Source organism: Anomaloglossus baeobatrachus, chromosome 4 (genome assembly GCF_048569485.1).
Source record: "Anomaloglossus baeobatrachus isolate aAnoBae1 chromosome 4, aAnoBae1.hap1, whole genome shotgun sequence".
In the NCBI taxonomy this organism is placed as follows: Eukaryota; Metazoa; Chordata; class Amphibia; order Anura; family Aromobatidae; genus Anomaloglossus; species Anomaloglossus baeobatrachus.
In genome coordinates this window covers 574,204,989-574,231,607 of record NC_134356.1, presented here as the reverse complement: position 1 = coordinate 574,231,607, position 26,619 = coordinate 574,204,989, and the positions used below count along the sequence as shown (strand labels likewise).

The window sequence follows — 26,619 nt, the reverse complement described above, 5'->3', positions numbered from 1 at the left end:
ATACTCACTGTAGTCCGCTTGTTTCGTGTTTTTGGCTGTAGCAGAGTATGTCTGGTCATTGTCCTGCAGGCCTGTAGAGCCCCGGAGATCACTCGCTTTGGATATCCCCTTGTGCGAAATCTGTTGGTTAAATCAGAAGCGTGCATTTCGAAATCAGAGTTGTTGCTACAGTTTCTTTTTACCCTCATGAATTGGCCTTTAGGTATCCCGTTCTTAACATGAGTGGGGTGGAAGCTGTCGTAATGTAAAAGGCTATTGGTAGCCGTTGGTTTACGATACAACGTGGTGGCAATATTTCCATCCACCCCCAAAGAGACCCGCAAGTCCAAAAATTCCACTGTCTCCGTGGCTATACTAGAAGTTAGCCGAATGTTGAGAATATTGTCATTCAGTGTGGCAATGAAACTCTCACACTCCTCCAGAGACCCCGACCAAAAGAACAGGATGTCATCTATATATCTGAACCACCGTAGGACATGGGCTTTATAGTGCTCCAGGGTATACACCTGTGTCTCCTCCCACCACCCTAGAAAGATATTAGCATAGGGTGGCGCACAGCATGCCCCCATAGCGGTCCCAGATGTCTGCCGATAATATTTCCTGTCGAAGACAAAATAATTTTTATCCAATACTAAGTGAAGGAGATCTATAACAAAAGAATCGTGTCTTCTATTACCGGTGGTTCTACGGTCTAGGCAGTACGAGACTGCTTGTACTCCTGTCTCGTGGTCAATAGAGGTGTACAAAGCTTCTACATCCAGTGTTACCAACAAAACGTTAGATGGAACCTTAAGATTAGTGAGCTGTTCGATTAGGTGGGTGGAGTCTCTTACATATGATGGTGAAGATTGCGCCAAGGGCTGGAGATAAAAATCCAGATATATGCAGGGCCTCTCGAACAATCCACCAATCCCAGATACTATTGGTCTGCCCGGAGGTTCTGGGCGACCCTTATGAATTTTGGGCAACATGTAGAAGGTGGGTATGACTGGGGACTTAGTTGTTAGAAAGTTCTTTTCCTTCAGGGAAATTATGCCATGTTCATGGGCCATAGAGAGCAATCCGTCTAATCTCTTTTTGAAGGCACAAGTGGGGTCGGAGGGCAATACCATATAACACTCGGTATTAGAGAGTTGTCTCAGAGCCTCTCTTAGGTACATCTCAACTGGCCACAGAACCACATTTCCCCCCTTGTCCGCCTCCTTGATGATAAATTCTTGATTATTGCTTAGCTTGGACAAGGTCCGCCTCTCTTCCGCTGTAAGGTTATTACCCCTGTTGTTATCGGGTTTCAACTTATCAATATCCTTACAGAACTTATTGAAAAAAATACCCACAGCGGGACAGAGGCCGAGGGAGGGTGTGGCCTGTGATAAGAGGCGCCTCGTGAACGGTATTTTGTGGCCAGAGTCTCTCTCACCTTCTTCAAGTAAATCCAGAAGGTCATTGAACACCTGGCGGTCTTCTGGTGGCAATGTATCCATCAAATCAGGGTGGCTGTAGAGGTACTTGAAAGTGAGCTGTCTGCAAAAGAGATATACATCTTTAATTATGGTGAACTTGTCCATTTTGTTCATGGGTGAAAATGAAAGCCCCTTGGCCAATAGCTTGTTTTCCACATCAGACAATTGATACTGAGACAAGTTCACTATTTGCAAGTCACTTCCATTACCTTCTACCAGTTCCGTCTCCGGCTCCTTGTCTCCCTCTGGGGGGGCGATTGCCAGGGATGGATTCTCCTGTTTCTCCTTTTGGCGTTTGGTTTTCCGGCGACCCCTCCTGGTACGCCTTCCTGATCGCTGGTGTCGGTAGACAAAAAATCGCTCGAGGATGGCTCAGAAGCTGCAGGAATGGCATCCATTTCTCTACCGATTGGTCTACGCTTATTCCCTCTATGGGACCACCTGTAAGCTCTATTTTCGGCATAGTCATTTTTATCTCTCTGAAATTTACTCTTCTTTCCTTTAATAACATCCTTTTCAAAATTGTCAAGTATAACCTTAAGTTTATTTTGAAAAGGGGTTATCACTGTTTGTGGGTCTTGTTGGCGTAAAATGTGCTCTTTATTACTAATTTCTTCCTTAAGTTGTGTAAGTAACAAACGGTCATGATCAATTAACATATCTAGGATAATAAATGAACATGTCTGGAGACCCTGCTCCCAAGTGATTCTAAATTGGGTGTCCGTCTCCCAAGCTGGGAATATTTGTACCCTCAGGCCTCTAGGTGTAATTTTGAGTTTTTTATATTCCTCTAGGGTCCTGATATTCCACCATACCTTTACTACTCTTTTATGCAGATTGATTAAGTCCTGCATAAGTTGTTGATTTTCGTCCTGAGGGCCTGTTGGCCTCCCCAGAGTATCAGGGCCTTCAGACGTGCCAAATATATCAGAAGACTGGTTAGACCAAGCCACCTCCCTAGCTGCTAGATCCATGTGAAAAGAGCTCGGGTTTGCAAGTTGTGCCAAAAATTATCTAGCACAAACACAAGTTCTATTGGGAATAACTATCAAATCTATATATAGAATTCAAGTAACCCAAAATATGGGGTGTGCCTCCTTCCAGAAGGTTGTGCAGAACAACCAATTAAGGACAACGAGAAAAGGGGGAGGAAGGGCACTACCCCGTGGGATCTCCCGGTATACAAAATTACATAAGAAAAAGGGGAAAGGGTATACCGAAATCGGGATCACCACAATATAGTAAAGAGTAGTAAAGGTATGGTGGAATATCAGGACCCTAGAGGAATATAAAAAACTCAAAATTACACCTAGAGGCCTGAGGGTACAAATATTCCCAGCTTGGGAGACGGACACCCAATTTAGAATCACTTGGGAGCAGGGTCTCCAGACGTGTTCATTTATTATCCTAGATATGTTAATTGATCATGACCGTTTGTTACTTACACAACTTAAGGAAGAAATTAGTAATAAAGAGCACATTTTACGCCAACAAGACCCACAAACAGTGATAACCCCTTTTCAAAATAAACTTAAGGTTATACTTGACAATTTTGAAAAGGATGTTATTAAAGGAAAGAAGAGTAAATTTCAGAGAGATAAAAATGACTATGCCGAAAATAGAGCTTACAGGTGGTCCCATAGAGGGAATAAGCGTAGACCAATCGGTAGAGAAATGGATGCCATTCCTGCAGCTTCTGAGCCATCCTCGAGCGATTTTTTGTCTACCGACACCAGCGATCAGGAAGGCGTACCAGGAGGGGTCGCCGGAAAACCAAACGCCAAAAGGAGAAACAGGAGAATCCATCCCTGGCAATCGCCCCCCCAGAGGGAGACAAGGAGCCGGAGACGGAACTGGTAGAAGGTAATGGAAGTGACTTGCAAATAGTGAACTTGTCTCAGTATCAATTGTCTGATGTGGAAAACAAGCTATTGGCCAAGGGGCTTTCATTTTCACCCATGAACAAAATGGACAAGTTCACCATAATTAAAGATGTATATCTCTTTTGCAGACAGCTCACTTTCAAGTACCTCTACAGCCACCCTGATTTGATGGATACATTGCCACCAGAAGACCGCCAGGTGTTCAATGACCTTCTGGATTTACTTGAAGAAGGTGAGAGAGACTCTGGCCACAAAATACCGTTCACGAGGCGCCTCTTATCACAGGCCACACCCTCCCTCGGCCTCTGTCCCGCTGTGGGTATTTTTTTCAATAAGTTCTGTAAGGATATTGATAAGTTGAAACCCGATAACAACAGGGGTAATAACCTTACAGCGGAAGAGAGGCGGACCTTGTCCAAGCTAAGCAATAATCAAGAATTTATCATCAAGGAGGCGGACAAGGGGGGAAATGTGGTTCTGTGGCCAGTTGAGATGTACCTAAGAGAGGCTCTGAGACAACTCTCTAATACCGAGTGTTATATGGTATTGCCCTCCGACCCCACTTGTGCCTTCAAAAAGAGATTAGACGGATTGCTCTCTATGGCCCATGAACATGGCATAATTTCCCTGAAGGAAAAGAACTTTCTAACAACTAAGTCCCCAGTCATACCCACCTTCTACATGTTGCCCAAAATTCATAAGGGTCGCCCAGAACCTCCGGGCAGACCAATAGTATCTGGGATTGGTGGATTGTTCGAGAGGCCCTGCATATATCTGGATTTTTATCTCCAGCCCTTGGCGCAATCTTCACCATCATATGTAAGAGACTCCACCCACCTAATCGAACAGCTCACTAATCTTAAGGTTCCATCTAACGTTTTGTTGGTAACACTGGATGTAGAAGCTTTGTACACCTCTATTGACCACGAGACAGGAGTACAAGCAGTCTCGTACTGCCTAGACCGTAGAACCACCGGTAATAGAAGACACGATTCTTTTGTTATAGATCTCCTTCACTTAGTATTGGATAAAAATTATTTTGTCTTCGACAGGAAATATTATCGGCAGACATCTGGGACCGCTATGGGGGCATGCTGTGCGCCACCCTATGCTAATATCTTTCTAGGGTGGTGGGAGGAGACACAGGTGTATACCCTGGAGCACTATAAAGCCCATGTCCTACGGTGGTTCAGATATATAGATGACATCCTGTTCTTTTGGTCGGGGTCTCTGGAGGAGTGTGAGAGTTTCATTGCCACACTGAATGACAATATTCTCAACATTCGGCTAACTTCTAGTATAGCCACGGAGACAGTGGAATTTTTGGACTTGCGGGTCTCTTTGGGGGTGGATGGAAATATTGCCACCACGTTGTATCGTAAACCAACGGCTACCAATAGCCTTTTACATTACGACAGCTTCCACCCCACTCATGTTAAGAACGGGATACCTAAAGGCCAATTCATGAGGGTAAAAAGAAACTGTAGCAACAACTCTGATTTCGAAATGCACGCTTCTGATTTAACCAACAGATTTCGCACAAGGGGATATCCAAAGCGAGTGATCTCCGGGGCTCTACAGGCCTGCAGGACAATGACCAGACATACTCTGCTACAGCCAAAAACACGAAACAAGCGGACTACAGTGAGTATTATTACTCCCTTCCATAATCAATGGCAGGAGCTGTATGGTCTGTTACAAGCGAATTGGGACATACTCCGGAGCGATAAAAAACTGACTCCCTTTATTGGAGACAAACCTAATCTAGTAGCAAGACGGGCCCAAAACTTGAGAGGTATTCTCTCTAAGAGTCATTTTTCAAGACCAACACAGAGTCTGGGAACGGGCGTGAGATTGAAAGGTACATTCCCCTGTGGGGCTTGTACAGTATGTCCATATATGCTGGCTGGTGATTCCATCTCTTTACCAATCTTTCCTAGACGAATCACCTGTGGATCTTATTCTAACTGTCGCACGAAGAATGCCATCTACATCCTTGTTTGTGATTGTCCCAAAATTTACGTTGGAGAAACCACGCAGGAGGTGAGGAAGAGGATACAGCAACACTTCTCTAATATTAATACAGCAGAAGCCGACCGGAAGAAGGGTAAGGTGCTTACCTCAGTGGCCTCCCATTTTCTTATGCACCATAAAGGGCGATATGCCACAGTTAAGGTGCTTATTGTGGATTCGATCAAGCAAAATATTAGAGGTGGGAATGCTACTAAGGAGCTGCTTAAAAAAGAATCAAGGTGGATCTATACGCTTAATAGTCTAGCTCCACATGGTCTTAATGAGGAGTTGCTCTACACGGGGTTTTATAATGCCATCTGATGAATTTCATCATTCTCTATTAAAGCCCACTTGTCTCTTCCTTCATCTAGAGGATCATGGTTGGCGTAATTTTTGAAGAGAACAAGAGGAGGACATGGAACAAGAAATCATAAAGAACTATAAAAGAATCCCTTCTACCTGACAAGAAATGTCGTTGCTGGATCCTACCTTGATTCCACTGAGAGTATACCTATTACGGACTGATGAACATATTAGAAACATGGGAATAGTTGCTATACCACAAGGACATGTTGGATATTAATATGCCGCTTTGGCCGTGGGGGGGACCCAGAGTGTTGCCTTTCGCTGTTTAGTGTATTTATAGGGATCTACGGGGGACGGCCTTTGTTCCACATTTCTGTGGCGGAGGGTGGGTTCCCTGTGTGACCCTATTTTGGTTTCACCTGATTCCATCGGGTTGCACTGTTCATATATGTATAACAACTGTAAGCGAATCGTATTTATGACAATTTCTCTGTAGGTATGACTTTGGTTAATTACATGAGATCTGACAAATTCTCCCTGTGTTCCTGGGTAATATCTTATATTCTATACTTTTGTAACTCCTGCATGATGGCTTTATCCACACTCTGCTTTAAGTTAGTATATATACCTTATGGTATTTTTGGATAAGTCACTATGGGCTTAAGTGTGAGTTACCATGGTTCCCTCTCAGATATCTGGTATAAGAGTATCTCTATTATAGACCAATTAGATATGATTCCGTGTCTGGGTAATGACACTGTAGTCAATGAAATCTATGGGCATCTACGATACATTATGTCTGGCATGTGTAGACCAGGGCAGACATATATGTCTATGTCTAGCTTCTTATGATCTTTATATGCTGGCCTTATTGGACCTATCGAACATCTGTATCTTTTTTTTTTTTTTTTTTTTTTTATACTGATGTAACTCCTGTATGGTAGTTCAATCCACATGTTGCCTTAACTAAATATATATATCTTATGGTATTCTTGGAAATGCCATTATGGGCACAAATGTGGGTTACCATTGAGGGATCTCTATTGGTTTTCTCTCAGATATCTGATATAAAAGTATTTCTATTGCGGATCAATGAGAGATGTTTCCATTGGAATCAATGAGATCTATGGATACCCACGAGACATTACGTTTGGCATATGCAGACTAGGGCCTGATTATCTCTATATGCTGGTCCTATTAGATCCATCTAACATTTGGTATCCTTTTCCTTGTAAGAACTATAGTATTAATGGTGTATGTTGTACACATCATCATCTAATATTTAATGAGTTCTCCGTGTCGGGCACATTGAATTTATTTATCTGATATCTGATGCTCTGTCTTCCTTAAGAATTGTATGGCATTATTATGGGGCATTATTCAGCTTTGCCTTATATGCTCTTCATTCCCTTTATGCCTATGGATTACACTGTTTTCTCTTCATGGAGGACAATGTAATCCTGCATGTTGGTATTATTAAGCCTATGGACCATGGACAATGGCATTTTGTATTGCCTATTTATCTGTTTGACCCTTTAACATGCGTTATCATACATGATCATAATCTTTCAATAGATGGGCTTTCAGGTTTAAGTTATCGTGCATTTCCCTGATTAATTTTCTTTCAAACAACAGTGAATCGGCTGGCGCCTGAAATGTTCCGTCTATAAAGGGGTTAATACGCCATCTTTCCTTACCCCTTCACTTGTATAGCGCATGCGCATGTTGGGGACTGGGTCATTGAGGGCACTACGATGTGCTTGTAATTATAATTACAGCAATAACCCATGTTTGTGTATTTCGCGATAAGATAATAAGGAGAAACGCCCCTCCTGGATTATACTTTGTGTGTATGGAAGCAATATCTAATCTGCGCATGCGCAGTAGAAGACAGGGGAGGACGCTCTCCATGTCATGTGATCAAGCAAGATGGCGGCCGCCATCGGAACTTCACCTCCAGCATGCAAAATCGTGCAGCTGCAGGTAAGCACTAATTATTTTTCTTTAAAAAGGACACACATGGCCATATTGCATTGCCTTCTTTCCCCTGAGGAAGCCACTGGGTGCGTGGCGATACGCGTGGGGTGTCTATGCCAGGAACCCCCTTTGTGGTCACTCCTTAATCCACCCCAACAGCATGGTTGCTGTATACTTTATGGGTTGTTGGATGTAGGTCCGGCTTTGCACTTGCCTACAGCCTGCTTGTAGTCCGGTCGCAGTATTTAACTGCACTTTACCTATCTGGTGGCGTGCAGCATCCAGGACCCTGGTTATTTGTATCAGCATAGCATAGGTATATATAATGGGCAGATAGAATTATTACTGTCTTTATAAACATCTTATATCCGATTAGTTGCTTTTCAGGATGTTGGGCTTTTAGTATCATCATGTATTGATAGGGACCTGTATGTACCCTGTTGTTAGAGCATTTGACTCATATTATTCGGTATCTGCAGTATAGGTGCCTTATGCTTATATATTATAAGTGTCTCTATCCCATAATTTGATCCATGCCATCATCCATAAGCCTTTTTCACCTATGCAGGTTGTCATACTTATGATATTCCAGGTGTTTCTGTATATGCGCTTATATGTGTCTATTAACGCCTTAGATTATATTTATTTATGTAAACCGGACATGGGCCGTGTATATTAATAATTGGAGTGGCCATATTTGTATCATTATGCACATGATTATGCAATTTGTTCCTGGCGGACATGTTATGCCTTTGGCTTTTTAAATGTTTTTAATTTGTGTCACTGTGTGTCTTTAAGCATTTTCTAGTGTGGAGACATGTGTCTCGTGCATGGGTTTGTTTGTTAATAAAATTGAATATTTATTGACTTATATTGTGGTGATCCCGATTTCGGTATACCCTTTCCCCTTTTTCTTATGTAATTTTGTATACCGGGAGATCCCACGGGGTAGTGCCCTTCCTCCCCCTTTTCTGGATGTATGTCTAACAGTAACTTGCACCATTGTGGTTGATAATATTCAACATCGGATATTAATTTTTTACATAGAATATTTCAATGTCTCACCATCTTACTTTCTTATTAAATATGTAAAAAATCAGAAAAAGATGGAGTGCAAAAATGTTACTAGTATAAGTGAATGATATTAAACTCATCAGCCAATAGACAAGCAGGATCCCCTAATTTTTCACCTGGAAATAAGGCATGTTAAGGATAAAGCCGTTATCTACCCGTCGATCGGCTGATAAGTCCTTAGACAGCTAGGAATCACCTATAAAGCAGTGAATATGAACATGGGGTATACATATCTATATTCCGGATGTATGTCTAACAGTAACTTGCACCATTGCGAAATCTAATGTTCAACACCGCACCAATAAAGGATGTATCAATATTATAGTACTGGACACTGAGCTTCAATAAGTACTAACAGACAGGCAGAATCCATAATCTTTCACCTAATATACAACCTATTGGAAATAGAACGGACATCTACCCATCGCTCCATAGGTAACACAGGATCACCTGCAAAGCAGTGAGTATAAACATAAAGTATGGACATCTATATTCTGGATATACGACCGGCAATAACCCGCATCATTGCAAGATCAGAGGTTCAACAGCGCAGAAATAAGAGATGTAATGATATTGGGATACTGGACATTTTTCGAACAGCAATAAATACCTGAGCAGTGGATGACTTTCTCCTTTCCCCGACGTACGTTTCGCACCAGCCCTCTTGAGAAAAGCTGGCGCGAAACGTACGTCGGGGAAAGGAGAAAGTCATCCACTGCTCAGGTATTTATCGCTGTTCGAAAAATGTCCAGTATCCCAATATCGTTACATCTCTTATTTCTGCGCTGTTGAACCTCTGATCTTGCAATGATGCGGGTTATTGCCGGTCGTATATCCGGAATATAGATGTCCATACTTTATGTTTATACTCACTGCTTTGCAGGTGATCCTATGTTACCTATGGACCGATGGGTAGATGTCCGTTCTATTTCCAATAGGTTGTATATTAGATGAAAGATTATGGATTCTGCCTGTCTGTTAGTACTTATTGAAGCTCAGTGTTCAGTACTATAATATTGATACATCCTTTATTGGTGCGGTGTTGAACATTAGATTTCGCAATGGTGCAAGTTACTGTTAGACATACATCCGGAATATAGATATGTATACCTCATGTTCATATTCACTGCTTTATAGGTGATTCCTAGCTGTCTAAGGACTTATCAGCCGATCGACGGGTAGATACTGGCTTTATCCTTAACATGCCTTATTTCCAGGTGAAAAATTAGGGGATCCTGTTTGTCTATTGGCTGATGGGATTAATATCACTCACTTATATTAGTACCATTTTTGCATATAGGGTATTTTGCAAACTGATATAGTTGGGACTTTATGATGAGCTTTGGTTTACCGCATGAAATGATATAAGGATGATACAAAAGTGAAAGTCATACAACTAATGAAATCATTCATAAGGACTGTTTTCGCTTGAACTTTTTTGAACCTGAGGCATTTTTGGATGTAACATGATCTCCTTTGTGGTGTGGTTTCTGTTTGAATAAAAATGTCATAATAAAAATATTTGAATTTATTTCATAATAGTTGTGATTTTTTTAGCGTTGCTTCAAAACACCCAGGTAGTTTACCTTAGGGTACCTTTTGTAATACAGTTACTTCTATGAAGACTATGAGATTAGTTTTGGACTGTTTGTGTTTCTAATTATGTGCACATGATGTCTTATTCAAGTAAATTCTGCTCTGAAACCCGCCAGAAAAAGAGCTAAATAAATGCTGAAAAGAATGAACATATGAATCTCTACATAAAAATGACTTGGCATTCATAAGTTTAGTCTCGGAAGCAGTTTTTAACCTCTTAGGGTTTACAAAGTGGTTAAAAGTCGTGAGCAGGTCATTCTTCAGGCAGCTTCCTCTCGTAAGATGCCTATTCCTTTTAGGCCTCTATCACATGTCCTTGTCTCCGGGACGTGTTTGATCCTTTTCCTCACGTACCGGAGACACGGGCACACGTAGACCCAATAAAATCAATGGGTCTGCGTTCACGTGCGTGTTCTGCCATGGACCGTGTGTACGTGTGGAGCTTACGTGTGTCCGTGTGCTCCACACGTTAACATGTCCGTTTTTCTCCGGCATCACAGGTGTCACACGGAACGCAAACGGACCACACGGAGGTGTTCCGTGTGACACGTGCCGGAGAAATCACGTGTCTGAGGAAAAAAAAAACAAAAAAAACTTTACTCCCCTTCTCCAGCCCTCCTGTCTCTGCCGCTGTTGTCACTTGCTTCCGACCGCCGCTCATTATGCTCATTGCATATTCACTTCACTGCGGACGGAAGCTGCAGCAGCGGGGAGTCGGCAGGACCGAAGATCAGCGCCACGGACAGCGACGCCAGGGACAGGTGAGCATACAGTTCCCGTTCTCCGTCTCATGGATAACACACGGAGAACACACGTGTGCCATAAACATGACTCACGGAGGGCAAAACGCACCTTTGACACGTCCGTGAAAAACGTGCGTGGTTTTTCATGGACGTGTGAAAGAGGCCTTACTAGAAGTCACTGGGAAAGTTCAGAAGTTAGCCAAGCAACTTTTAGAACGTTTTGCTAGGCACTAGAGGTTTCCTTGTTGAATGGAGTTAAAAACCATCTGAAAGACGGCACAAAAAAAAAACTTTACAATGCTTAAAAAAAAAACAAAAAAATGTATGGAATCAAAAATATTGAAAAAAGTGCTCAGGAAAACGACCCCAAAATGCTAAAAAAAAAAAAAAAGACTCCTCAGGAAAAAACACCCACATCCCGCTGAAGTGTCTTCCTCACCCATTTGAATAAAACGTCATGTGCACATATCCTTAGGTTATTATTGTAAGCAATCATCTGTCATTTTGTTGAAAATGGTCAACCAATCTAAAAGAACGTTGTGAGGATGAGACCCTTTATATTTCTGTGATCACTGCAATTTATCTAAATGACACGAAGATGGAGCAACTGTTATGAAGTTGACATGGTTATTATCCCTTTCTTTATGTTTATCTCCTGCATAACATTATATGTTACTTACATTAGAGACGTTATGCACAGGGAATAGGTTCTTTGACAATTTAATCACTCTTCCCTCTCCTTCATCTGTTCATATTTTTGTAAAATTGGGCTATTTGTTAATAAAAAGTTTCTTAAAAATGAATTAAATATAATTATTAAATAAAATAAAATGAGCTGAAAAGCAGATAAAAGGAAATATTCTCCATCTTTCCCCCTACACTGTGTCCGGGGCACAGTTGAAGGACCTTATATATATACAGTACTTAACCCTCAACTGGTGAGGTGGGGTTTGCCGCACCCCAGGGAAATTTTGTTCAGCTGGAAAATGCTGGTATGAGGATACAAGTCTCATTAGCTTTCATCCATTTCCTATTACTTGTGGATGTCAAAAATTTGTTATACTCATGTGTAATAAATCGCCAATAAGAAAATGATTAAACCAATTGTGATCTTTGCAGTTTCTGTAAAAACTAGAGATTTCTAAACACTGAGGTATAGGAAGCCCCACATCACCAGTTGCGTGACAAAAATCCCACCTCACCAGTTGAGGGTTAAAAGGGGTGGTCCACTACTCGGCATTAGTGGCCACACATCAATGTAAAGCTCATAAAGAAGGCTTTTCTCAAATACCTTGTGTTGGCAATAGTGCCTGTGAGTGATACTATTGCGGTCCACTCATCGCCATGACCCCCAGGCTCCGTAACCTCTGAGATCCGGTGATGTCACACCAACTTCCTGTTGACCAAACATCACCGAGGCCGGCCCCAGTCTTCCCAAGTAACTTTGCTGTGAGTGGCGTTTCACCTCCCGTCACAGCCCAGTGTCACAGCCCGGCATCTCGCGAGCTCCCCACTTCGCTGCAAGCAGGAGCGTTGCTAAAATTGGACATCATAAAACAAAATTAATTCTTACTGTTCAGCAACAATGTAAAATCTGATTGTGTGATTGTTTACTTAAAAGGATTAATCTTTTATCCCATTTTCTCCTCTATTCAGTGCTTGTGCCTGAGTGTGGCAATCTTCGTGGCAGCATTGTCTCGGCTTGGGGTGTAGATGCTCTCCTCTCCATGACTTCTGTCAATTTTATGGACTGTCTGGAAGAAATAGGTCAGGATCCTGATATTCCTAACAGTGAGCTGGCTCCTTTATTGGCCAGAGTACTGGAGGTAGGAAGTCTGCGGTTCTCAGGTATCGGCTTTAGGATAGAAGTACAAGTATACCGGCTGCCTTCTCTTCACAGATTGCCGGACCCGTGTCTGTCCTTCCTAAACATGTCACTTTGAGGCTCGGCCGTTTGGCGACTAAGCTTACTGTGAAGCAGCTCAAGATGGTTTCTTTGGAAGATTTGCAAGTTATGGAGGCTTTTGGAAAACAGCAGGAATGGACTATGAGTCAGGTAAGGAAATTACTATAAATGTCAACAGTTAAAGGGAATCTGTCAGGAGGTTTTTGCTCCCCCATCTGAGAGCAGCAAAATGTGGAGACAGAGACCCTGATTCCAGCGATGTGTCCCTTACTGAGCTGTTTGCTGTCATTTTACCATGATAAAATCAATGTTTTCTGTGCTGCAGATCTAGCAGTTACACAGAGCTCATTAATATGCTGGACTACCTGCAGCACACCAAGTAGTCCTCTAATAATAATCTACTGCTGATTAAACACTGATTTTATCAAAACTATACTAAGCAGCCCAGTAAGTGACACACCGCTGGAATCAGGATCTGCGACCCTACATTAAGCTGCTCTCAGATTAGGTGGCAAAAACCTGGTGACAGATTCCCTTTAATTATTGTATTTTACATGAAACATATTCTAAATACAATCCTACAAACTCCTGAATATTCAATGAGCTCCAGAAAATTTACACTTCATGATTTTAATATTTCCACAGTTAAACACATTGGTCAATGGATTTCTGCAGACTCAAAAAGTCACAGCCAAGGATCTCACTGCATTGCAACTGGTGACGCTTGGATATGTAATTTGTGGTCTACGTGAGATAGACATGGAACAGATCTCACCCCTGGAATTTTGGTATTTTGTCTTTTCTTCCTAAGCAGAGTAATCTAGACTATAATAACTGATTTGCTTCCTTCTTTGTGATAGCTCTGCGATTTTATATCTCGGCCACTTATCTCTTGGCTGCACCGAGCTACAATTTGAGGCACTTGCGCGGCTCTGCACCCGTAATGACATGTTTGGACCAGTCAGTGGATGGACAGAAGACATTTTTCTTGAAATTGGATCAGTCGCTGGTGAGATTGATTTCAATAACAGTAATTTTAGTCTTTAATTTATTTCTATAGCACCATGTTCACAGCACGTTACAAGTCAGTGCAGGTACAAACTATGTCAGACATTAAAATGAATCTGTCAGCAGGTTTTTCCTATGGAATCAGAGAGCGCTGTAGGGGCAGAGAGCCTGATTCCAGTGATGTCAGATCTATATATGAAATGAGCGCACAGCTAATTCAATGGTAAAGAAGGGCGGGTGCAACTTCGTGCATGACAAATAACTATGAACAAGAGAGAATAAAAATCTCATACACGATAAGTGCACTCCAGACAATGAAGATCAATAGAAAAACAATATACCTTTATTAATAGACACACAACACAAGATTAAAAACATTTAAAAAAAAAATGGAAACAACCATAAGACAGCCCCGCAGCAATGATATATTTAAGTCAAAATAACAGCATAAAGCCATTCTCATGTACTAATTAACATAAACAATGATAATCAGAATATTGCACAATTGGGTACCAAGGATTCCTGGAAATAATTATCAAATATGTATATATTGCACAATGGATGAAGAAAAGAAAAGAAATGTGCACAATAAACATTCAGACAGGCTAAAATCAAACAATTCTATTAAACAACCATTTCCAAAACAGAACTCAGAACTGTAAGAAGGGGAATGATACAATCACCTATGGAGGGAGAGCGATGAACACCCACCAGCGATATCTCAGGAGGAAATGGAGGACCCGGCTGGAATGATATAAGCAGGGCCTGGCTGAAGGTGATATGGCAAGAACCATAGACCCAGGAGAATCACGGACCCTTGCTGGGTGCAAAGAGGTGGCAGAGCTGGAAGGGGGAGTACCAGGACGAGCCCCACGCGTTACGCTGTAACCACAGTTGTGGCTATCAAGTAAAGGAGGCATTTAAATACAACTTAGAATTGAAAAGTGTAATTACCCTGGTATGTGGCAGAAACCTGGAGGGAGGGGGCCGCTTCAGAGAACGCCACAAACAGCTGACAGCCGTAAACACCGGCAGAAACTGACAGCACGCAAGCACAGTGGCCGACCAACAAACGCATGCGCAAAAGATGCTGGCAGTAATCAGGAGCAGCCGCACGTGTATACATTACCTTGTTAGGCCGGTTTTAGACGTCCGTTTTTCAGGTACGTGTGACATCTGTGTCGCCCGAGGATAAGGGGTACTCAGATCTGGGCCACGGGGTCACTTCTGTGGGTATCACGGTGGCGTGACCCGGTCTGTGATCCCAGGCTCCACAGTAAGAAGGGGATTAGGTAAGGGAGATTGTCCGTGACGCCACCCGTGGTGTGTGGTGAGGTAACGGAGCACCGCCGCTGACGGTAAATGGATCTCGGGGATGGTGGTGGGCAGCAAGGTGGTGATTTCCCTCCACGGGTAGGGTGTTGGTGTCCCGGGACCCCGGTGAGTTGGTGCAGGGAGGAGATGGAGACCGTCTGAGAGCTGTGCGCCCGGTTGGACCGGGGGATGTTGTTACTCACAGTTCGCTTTTCAAGGAAATTCACACAGAGTCAGGAATTAACCAGAAATTGCCGGTGTCTGCAGCCTTCGGTGCGGAGGGTGTTTGGGGTCCCACACACAGTACAGCAGGATCTTGTTCTTGTTTTGCAGCCAGACGCTTCTTTCTCCTTCCTCAGTCGGGAACGGGGAGCCCACTCCCCCTGCAGTGATCCGGGTCACCCCTGGATGCCGGCGGGCCACTACCCTGCCCCGGCCACCTCGGGCCCCTTCCTCACACTTCCCTTCCTTATAGCAGCCAGGAGCTAACTCTCCTGGTCTGCTCTCTTCACTCTCCTTACTCACTCTGCTCCAGCCCCTCCCCTCCTGCTCTGTTTAGCTCTTACACTGGGGAGGGGGGTCTGTCCTGCTGCACTGGTGTGGGATCAGGTTACCAAGGAGGAGAATGGCCTGCACTTTGCTGGATGTCTGCAGGCTCTGTGACACCCTGGTTTTGCCAGGGCGTCACACATCCATTTTTAGCACAGATTCCACACGTACCTATGTTATTTTATGCTGTTACTCACACGGCCATGTTTTCACACGGACCGTGTGACCACTCGTGGCCCCGCACGCACACGCGGAGACATGTCTGTTTTTTCTCCGACAGCACGGGTGTCACACGGATCACACACTGATGTGATCCATGTGACATCAGTGTGACTCGTACCAGAGAAAACACGTGTCTTTGAAATAGAAAGATTTTCTATATTTACCTGTATCTGGTGCTGTTTTCTTCGGCTCTGCTGCCTCCTGCTTCTGACCCCCGCTCATTATATTCATTTATTATTCACTGCACTGAGGAGCTGGAAGCCGGAGCATCACTGGGGACAGCATTGTGGGGACAGGTGAGTATTCAAAAGCAGTGTGTGCAGTGACGTCCAGGAGGTCATTGGAGTTCCCGATGAAGACTCCAGCTCCTCAGTGCAGTGAATAATCAATGAATATAAAGAGCGGGGGTCAGAAGCAGGAGACAGTAGAGCCGAAGAAAACAGCGCTGGATACAGGTGAATATAGAAAAATCTTTTTATTTCAGAGACCCATGTTTTCTCCGGTACATGTCACACACAGATGTCACACATGTGACACACGCATGACACACGTATGATATACGTATGACCATAACCATGCGTGTGGCTTGTACCTGATTTAACACGGACGTCTGAAGCACACATATCACACATGCACAATGAATAAGAGGAATGCAGATGCGCGTGTGTTGCTTGAACAATACGGAATGTGTGTGTAGCCGTAGTTAGCGTGTATATAGCTGTTGTAAAAGAACAGCAAGACACAAGCCATAATGGGTAACACACACACATAGGGAGGTAATTGAAACCCTGCGGTGAAAGAATTGAGTTAGTGGGCATTATACAGAACAAAGCCGAGGACCCAGGGTGTAAGTAAATAAGATAGAGAGTAAAGATGGTATCATGAGTGAGCAGAGTCATATGTGGAGGACCTAGTACATACTAGGATGATACTACAAGATGTAGCAATACAGGGTTCACACAAGAAAATTATCCATACCAGTAATAGAAATGAAAGACAGGACATAAATGAACCCACAAATAATGGGCTGAGGGCAATTATTAAATAAGAATCTGATGCAACACAAAACAAGCACAACATAAACTGAGAAGGATGGTAATTGAGGGAAGGTCCAGGGAGGCAGCAGCACGCAGGCATTATTATGGGATGGATGTGCCGGGGAACCGTGAGGCAGAGACAAAGGTACCCCACTGATGACCATGTTACGGTTATGAAGGCCGGGGAGAGGGTGTTGGGGGGGGGGGGACCTGCTTGGTGCAGTTTTAACATAATACCTGTTTTTTCTTCTATAGATGTAGCAGTAGTCAGAATGCTGAGCTATGTAAAACCCCGACCCACACCCCCTGATCGGCAGCTTCCTGCATACACTGTGCATTGTGAGCAAGCTGCCAACCAGTGATAGGGGCGGGGTTACACAGATTAGCAAGTTATACCTAGTTAGATAGTGATAATGTCCTGCTGTTAAAACACTGATTGTAGTGAAACTATAATACACTGCCTAATAAATGACACATCCCCAGAATCAGGCTCTCTGCCCCTATATTGTGTTGCTCGCCTATTAAATAGCAAAAACCTGCTGACAGATTCTCTTTAAAGAGTAAAAGAGAGTTCACTATTTCAAACAAGAGGGATTACGGCCACTAGCAAAAGTTTAAAATCTATATGGAAGTAGGGGTGCCACATATGATCCACCATCATTATAATAAAAGCTGTATATCTCCAGATACAAAGTACTACTGAGTGCATGGAGTGAGTGGGAACAGATGATAAAAGGGCCAAACTTTGAGGAAAATTTAGGAATGGAGAACTGAAAATAGTACAAATAACGAGGTGTGGTGATCGGCCAGTTTAAAGAGATATGACGTTTGGTCACACTTAAAGCGTAATCATCGGTTTACTATTTATTTCATAAATCAAAAGTACACAGGAAAATAAGCAACTTTGTAATATATCTTATCAGACAAATCTGCTTCTTTCTCCACCAGGACGGTTCAGTCATTTTAAAATTCTCAATTCACAGGTAAAATCTGTAGTCAGTGAATTCAGTATTCTGTATTTTGAGATTGGAGATGACAGTTGGTACTGATTTTATGTAGAGTAAAGGAGAAGAGAGGAGCTCCCCCTCTAGCTTCACCCTCCTTTTTCCCCCTCCCAATTACGTAGAATCTAATGAGCACCAACTGCTATCTCCTATCTCAGGAATGTAATAATCCCTCTTCATCGACTAGATTTTACTTGCGAACTGAGAATTTTGAGAATGAGTGGTCACTCCTGATGGAGAATGAAATAGATCTCTCTGATAAATTTAAACAATGGTTATCCTTTAAAACTCCAGACACTGGGAAGAAACCAGATTGGTGAAGCACAAGAATATTTTTTGAGATGGAAATAGGAAGGTTGGATTATGGCTGCTGCGTACAGAATAGATTGGAGTGGGGAGAGTTTAGTAAGAGGAAGACCGATTAGTAGAAAGTCACAGTAGTGAAGATGAGAATGAATAAGCAACAGTGAGTTGTTGTTGTTTTTTTTTTTTTTGCAATGTCAACGGAAAGAAAAGGATGATGTTTTTAAGGTGCAAGTGACAAGGGCGGGCAAGTGATAGGATATAAGGCGTAAAGGACAGATCTTAGTCAAATATAAGACATTGGGCTCTCTGCTTGGATGTAGTGGTAGAACCACACATGATAATGGAAATGTTAGGTTTAGTTCAGTTAGCTGATTAGTAGGAGAAAGCAGAAGACGTTCAGTTTTATGTGCACTTGCATCTATTTGTACCATTATAAGACTTTCCAGTACCTGGAAATATTATCTGACAATGGGACATGAGTGTTCTTCACAGGAGAACACAATATCCGTGCCCACAATCAGGGTTCTGGGCGCTGTGGCCTTTCAGTGTTCTCCTGGCCAGAACAGTCACGTCTCCTCAAGAATACATTGACATGCTGCTGCTCGGAAAGCCGCGCCGCAGGTCAGTTTATGCTGAGGAATAAAGAAGCACGGTGGGCATGGGTTCTCTACTTGGACGCAGGGAAAATACACTGCTAACATTGATCGTGGGCACATATCCTTAGAATATAATGCAATTGTGTAATTTTCCAGCCTAAGAGACTATGTTACTATGTTTCTTATAGCCGGACTGCAAGATATAGAACTGTCTGCCCTGGTCCTAGAACAGATCCAAGGTCTTACACCTCTTGCGATATCACTTATCAACCCTAAGAAGTTTGCAGTAAGTAGAATTCATTTGATATGGATGCTGTGCAACCTAATTTGGACAACTTTAAGAACAATCTGTCATAAAATCGCTCCATCTCTCCACTTCTTCATTCTTCCAGGTATCGTTGTCTTCACAGCAATTACAACTGTTCTCTTGGTCTCAGGCCAAAGCAGTGACTGAGCAACAGAAGAAACTGCTGGATAATGAGCAGACCAAAGCTCTAACATTGGCGCTCATTGAGGATAGTGGAAACCAGACATACAGAGGTATTACTATCTGCTCTGGTTTCCCGCAACGGGACTAGAACTCATGAGTTTGCAAGCTCTTTGTACATAGGCAGCAGCTCTACCATTGAGCAACTGCCTGCACTTTCTCATCTGCTCTGGTTTCCCGCAACGGGACTAGAACTCATGAGTGTGCAAGCTCTTTGTACATAGGCAGCAGCTCTACCATTGAGCCACTGCCTGTACATTCTCATCTGTTCTGGTTTCCCGCAACGGGACTAGAACTCATGAGTTTGTGAACTCTCGCAAACTCATGAATTCTAGTCCCATTGCGAGAAACCAGAGCAGATGAGAGGTATTACTATGTATAAATGTGAAGACATGCATGGAATTTGTTAATAATAATAATAAAGCACTTTAACAATAGTGCTTCTCCAGACATATTGTAATTTATTTGGATCACAAGTATTCTCATTCACATGTTCATGATTTCAGTGATTGGAATCATTAATCTTGATGTTATCTTGACTCTTCTTCCCCATTTCGATTTTCAGAGCCCTGTCTATCCCAATGATCAGTGTTTCCTTAAAACATACATGTGTAGCAGAGTTCAAACTAACATACTAAGTGCACTATGCTGATATTTTAGAGTATCTATCCTATATGTCTAGGTGGTGCCCATTTACTTTGTATGAGCTGCTGCACTATGCCAATAGTGTAGCCAACTAGTTAGCGCCATATTTCAAGCGGTTGTTACACCTATATGGCATAGAAGTCCATTGGCCCCATACAGATTGAATTAATCTTTAGGATAAAATGTGATGGAGATCTTCTCTGCTAGAAGCTTTGCTTCTGGAGGAGAGAACACATCTATAATATGGTGCAGCAGGGAGACATCATAAAGTGGCACATGGAGCGCCCACTACTTCTTAGTATGCCACTGTAATGGCTTCGTGTGAACCTTACAGGATAAAGGCACATGGCTATGCTCAGGACAAAGCTTTAGTTTGATCACTGTACCTGTTGCAAAAAAACAGACTTGATTTTATAGGGGATCTGTGTTTGTAGAAAATATTCTGAAAGTTTTTTCCCTTTTCCAAACTCTCTTCCTACTCTGCTGATTATATTTCTATATTTTATTTTTCTGATGTATAGTGTGACATTTCAATGCCTCTTACAATGCCCTTTTTTTCTTTTCAGCAGGGAAATCACATGCGGGTCATCACTCATACTGCACTCTACTCCATCTCAGCACCCTACTTCCAGTGCTGCACGTGTTGTACATTGTGAAACCTACTATTGCCTGCACACATATTCATTAACATGAACTGTGTACGACTCCGATACAAGGGCTGGTCTCCTATTATGTGTGATGTGAACAATCCTCAGACTACAAATGACCACAGGCCATATCATCAGTAGGCCATTTGGGAAATTATTCAACATAAGTGGTAACCTCCAGCAGAACATTTTAATGGAAGCTTTAGATTGGGTTGTCCACTGCTATATGCTATGGGTCATATGCTACAATCATGGCTGAAAGTGTTTGCACCCTTGAAATTGTTCCAGAAAATGAAGTATTTCTCCCAAAAAGTTATTAGAATTACACATTTTGTCAAACACATTTTTATTTCCTTTGTGTGTTTTGAAAAAAACACAAAATAAAACCTAGAGAGAAAAAGACAAATTGGACATAATTTCACACAAAACCCCCAAAATTCACTTGACATAATTGCTGGCACCTTTCCAAAATAGTGGGTAAATTAATTTGAGTCAAGCATCTGATGCTTCCTCAAACTCACCTGTGGCAAGTAACCGGTATGGGCAATATGAAAATCACATCTGAAACCAGATAAAAAGGAGAGAAGTTGACTCAATCTTTGCATTGTGTGTCTGTGTGTGCCACCCAAAGCATGGAGAACAGAAAAAGAATAGAACTGTCTAAGGACTGGAGAACCAAAATTGTTGAAAAATATCAATAATCTCAAGGTTACGAGTCCATCTTCAGAGATCTTGATGTTCCTTTGTCCATGGTGTGCAACATAATCAAGAACTTTACAACCCATGGCACTGTAGCTAATCTTCCTGGACATGAGTGTGCAGGACAGCTTGAATTTCTTTGGAACTTGATTGGAACTGATTATCCACCATCCGGACTATCCTGCGTTTTAACCGTTCATTTTTTCTCTGCCATCCACATGCAGTGAGCTTAGCTACAGTGCCATAGGCTGCAAACTTTTTGATTATGTTGAGCGCCATAATTAAAGGAACATCAAGATCTCTAGAAATAGAGTTATAAACTTGAGATTGTTTATATTTTTCAACAAGTTTGATTCTCAAGTCCTCAAACAGTTCTCTTCTCCTCTTTCTGTACTAAATGCTTAGTGTGGCGCACACACAGACCCACAACGCAAAGATTGAGTTATCGTCTCCCCTTTTTATCTGTTTTTCTTATTGTCCACACCTGTTACTTGCCACCAGTGAGTTTGAACGAGTATCACATGCTTTAAACAAAGTTATTTACCCACAATTTTGTAAAGGTGCTAACAATTTCATCGGCCTCATTTTCTGGGTTAAGTGTTAAATTCTGTCCAATTTGCCTTTTTTCTCACTTTTTTTTGGGGTGTTGTAATACACACACAGGAAATAAACATGTGTATGACAAAATGTGTGTAATTGCAATAATTTTATGGAAGAAAAACTACATTTTCTGCAACAATTTCAAGGGTGCCAACACTTTCAGCCATGACTGTATATATGCCCTCCATCCTGGGCCCTTTCCTGATATATATGTCACTCATCCTGGGTTCCTTCCTGGTATATATGTCCCCCATACTGGGCCCTTTCCTAGTATATATGTCCTCCATCTTGTTATAAATGTCTTATATCCTAGTATATATGTTGCCATCCAAATATATATGTCTGCCATCCTGGGTTCCTTCCTGGTATATATGTCCCCCATCCTGGACCCCTTTTGATCTATGTGTCCCCCATTCTAGGTCCGTGCCTGGTATGTATCTCCTGTTCTTTCACTGTTCTCTAACACATAGAAAAAAACCCCCAAAACATTCTTCTCACCTTCCCCCACTCCCAAGACGCACAGTGTCCTTGTCTGTAGCCGATGTCAGCTGCCGACTTCCGATTGGCCGGCGGCTAGTATTGCAGTGCAGGGACCTGGCGCTGCAATTCACCCCGCAATGCATTTCAGCTGAATGTGCATCCGAGGACACACATCCAGCTGAAATAGTTACCAACGGTGGCAGGGCCCCACTCACTCATTACGCCCCTGCTTTAGTTGTTTGCAGCCTATGAAAACCCATGAGTTAAACACATCAGCAGTACAAATCTCACTTGGACTGGATTTACACACCGTGGTTTAACATGTTTTCATGGACGGAACTATAGATGCAGCGGGACATGTGATGCTGGACTGGCAAGAAGAAGAAATGCACACATCATCTGTGGTCATTGCTGCATTGACACTTCCTTGGTATGTGCAGGTTCTATCAGAGTGGGTGAGCACTGCAGTAAGGCTGGTGGTGAAAGAGAGGGGGGTGCGTAGGGTGCAGACTGCATTGCAGGGATTGCCGATGCTGATGAGCAGGAGGGGATTGTGTGTGGTTTGCAGACTCCACTGCCGGAATGGCCGGTGAAGATAAGAATTAAAAAAAAAAAAAGTTGTGGCCAGATGTTGCTTTAAAGTCTGTTTTATAAAGTAGTGAAGAGTCTAAACACAAGACTTTTGTTTTTTAGATTTTTTTTTGGCATTTTGGGGTCAGTAGAATTTGTTTAAAAGTGCAGCATGCCCTAAGCATGTTACAACAAAATAAATTCATGTCATTGAAATGTATGGAGTTTTTTTTAAAAAAAGCATAAAGCATTTTAAAATTGTGAAAAACGTGTGTGTGAAGAAGCTGTTAGGGTCACTAACAATTTGTGATTTTTGCATGTGAATATAACATAAAACTTTGTAAGATACATGTAATCCAATCTACACTGGTTAAACAGACGCCCTTGATTTCCTGCTGACTTTCGGTCAAGCTACAGTCCCATGACGAGCTTTTGGGGAGTTTTTGATGTTGCAGAATTTCTGCACCATTTCTGTTCCTAATATGTAAATTAGGTTACTTATGGCTTTTCATTGCTTTTGTGTGTGTTTTTAATGTGCATTTTTGATGCTGTGGTTTTTTGTCTTTTGTTGGTAGGTCATGCTTTAAATGGGCTATCCGGTCTAAAATAATAAGTCTGCAAACTTATGAATCATACCAGCGCACACACTGTGCACCGAGAGAATTAACCGGTTTCGTAGCCGTGAACAGTGGTCACGTGACAGCAATTGTGCGCTATGCATGTTCCCAGCCAGAACCCAACTAGTGGATGCGGCCTCACTCAATTCAAGTGTATGGCGTGGGTCTGTCCGACTTGTAGGCGTGGCCTTTCTCAATACACTTGTATTGAGCAAGGCTGCACCCACTAGTCAGGTTTTGGCCGGGACATGCATATCATGGTCACATGACTACCATTCCCAGCTCAGGCTCAGAAGCCTGGTAGCACACGTAGAGTGACTTATCATTGTAGACCGGACATCCCCTTTAAATAAGATTGCTTTGTTTTTGAAACATCCTGGTATTTGGCTTTTTCAAAACTTTATTGACATTCTTATGTACAGATCACATGTTTGTGGCACGTTTCTGCAGCAGAAACGCACTAAAATCTCATGCGTTTTTTTAACCTGTGGATTTTCTGCATCTAATGCAGTTCTCTGGGGAAAATCTCAACATCAAACTCAGCATACCCATAAGATACATTGAAATGCTGCGGATTTGAAACATGCACCGCAGGTCAGATTACACAGAGTAAAAAAAAAAATTACAAAGGGACAGAGATTTCTATAAATCCCATTCACTATACTGGAACTGTAAGACGCACCAATAACAAGCAGCGTAAAACACTCACCAAATACTGATCGTGGGAACGTAGCTTTATGTCTAATATCTCATTCTGCAGGAGAAATTGCTGTAATTATTATACATTATGAATAATTATTTATTATTAATAAATTATATATACATTTTTGTTAAAAATAAAACAATTATTAAGAAACATACTTTGTCTGTTTTGTCAAATATTGTAAATGATGCCCCATGGTGAGTTAGCAGCTTTGGCAGAGTCCTGAGAGTTTTAATTTTTGAGAGTACGTTCACATTAGCATAGATGTGGATTTTTTTTCCTCGATTTCCACTGTGGAAATTTACCTTCCTTTTGAATTGTATATCCTCAGTAGTTTTCACTTCGAATTGGAGATAATTGTCCTATATTTGCCTTTCTGAAGAAAAATGTTATCAATGTCATAGATCAGTGATCCCCAACTCCAGTCACCAGGAGCTACTAACAGATCATGATTTCAGAATTTCCAAATGTCCAGCTGACAATTCCATTACCTGAGCAATTGTAACAGTATAAAGGTAATGCAATATCGAGGAATTACTGAAGAGTCTACAAGAAAGATGTACCTGCAATGACCAGTAGATAGAGCCCAAACCTCCCCATAGTGCTCAGTGAAGAACCCAGGAACTTTCCTTAAGGGATTTGTGAAGGAAAATATAGTAAGGTGCTTAAGTCAAAGTGTGTATCCTGTAGTGACCGGCTCTTTTCTGTGATCTGGCTCACTTGTCTCCGCTTACTAAAAAGTGCTGGATCTTTTGGATCCTAAATGGATCCCTATTAAATATGTGATCACACCAGGTGAACACATATTTAATATGACGTTAATGCGGACAAAATCCTGCTTCCCAGTGGCTGAAAATCTGCCTACTTGCAGTTAGCCAATTACATTGATGAGTGGGCGAGATTTAGTTCATATGGGTGGGGTTTCACCAGCCAACACTATAATTGAGTGGCTCTCACTGGGGTGTCAGCTCCCATCCATCACAGTAGGAAGCCATTTTTTTTTTCTTGGATCATTCACGAATGACCCATTAATTAGGTCCTAGGGAACAGAGAGAGAAGGGGAGAAGCTGGAGGAATCACAGCAACTGGTGGAGACAGCAGACCAACCCAGCAATGTCAGAGAGCTGGAAACAGACTGGGAGTGCTCCTAAGAGACCACAGCCAGGCAGAGTGACAAAGTGCTGCAAGAGGCTGTCTATGAGACAGCAGAAAGACAGCAACAAATCATTTCCCATAAAGAGCACATGTGCTAGCTGCAGATCAGTTTGTATTGGGCCTCAAGGACCAGTTGTTGCAGACAACCCGAAGAAAGAACAGGTGGTCACTCCACTGGCCCAGGAAGTAGAAACTGTACAAGAAAGAAAGAAAGGTCTGGAATAGTGATGAGCGAGCATGCTTGTAACTACTCGGTACTCGCACGAGTATCGCTGTACTCGGGCTGCTCGGCGGGGACCGAGTAATCTCGCGATACTCGTGCTGTACTCGTGGTCTTCATTTCTGCATGTTGGCGCTCTTTTGAGAGCCAGCCCTCATGCAGGGATTGGCTGGCAGACCACTGCAATGCCACAGCCCTGTTAGTTGTGGAATTGCAGTGATTGGCCGGCCTGCACAGCGTGACCGAGCCTTTATATCGGCCGGCGCGCTGTGCTCTGCTCACAGCTATCCAGACAGTCAGTGCAGGGAGAGTGTCGCTGATTCAGGGAAAGCTTTGCGGCCCTTTATAGTTAGTTCCGGAGCAGGGCTGCAAACAGTGTGACCAGAAGTCCTTCTCAGGACTATTCTAGTTGTATACAGGCAGGCAGGGTATAGCCAGGTCGGAGTACAGTAGCAGAGTCCTTCTCAGGACTATTGTTGCTATATACAGGCAGGGTATAGCCAGGTCGGAATACAGGCTAGTGACCAGAAGAGTCCTTGTCAGGACTATTGTAGCAGTATACAGGCAGGCAGGCAGGGTAGTGGTGACCGTATACCAGCCTTCATCATATCTGGGGCTGGTGTACACAGTGTAAAACAGTCCAGATAGTGTCAGACTTCTCAGTAATTGTCGCTCCTAAAAACCAGTTAGGTTCTTATTGCGTCCGTGCTTGCATTTAAAAACAGCACGTGTGTGGCAGTCGGTGGCAGGGTACAGGTGCGCGTTTTGCACAAACTATTATATAACGCACAAGTGTAGT

General features: G+C 42.6%; 1 long non-coding RNA gene across 1 annotated transcript; it reads left to right on the top strand.

Moving 5' to 3' along the window:
- Positions 1-13,646: 13,646 nt before the first annotated feature.
- On the top strand, positions 13,647-19,267 carry LOC142301845 (uncharacterized). The gene is made up of 3 exons (XR_012752891.1): positions 13,647-13,749; positions 13,822-13,970; positions 19,186-19,267. It is a non-coding gene; the product is annotated as an uncharacterized LOC142301845 (long non-coding RNA).
- Positions 19,268-26,619: the final 7,352 nt, after the last annotated feature.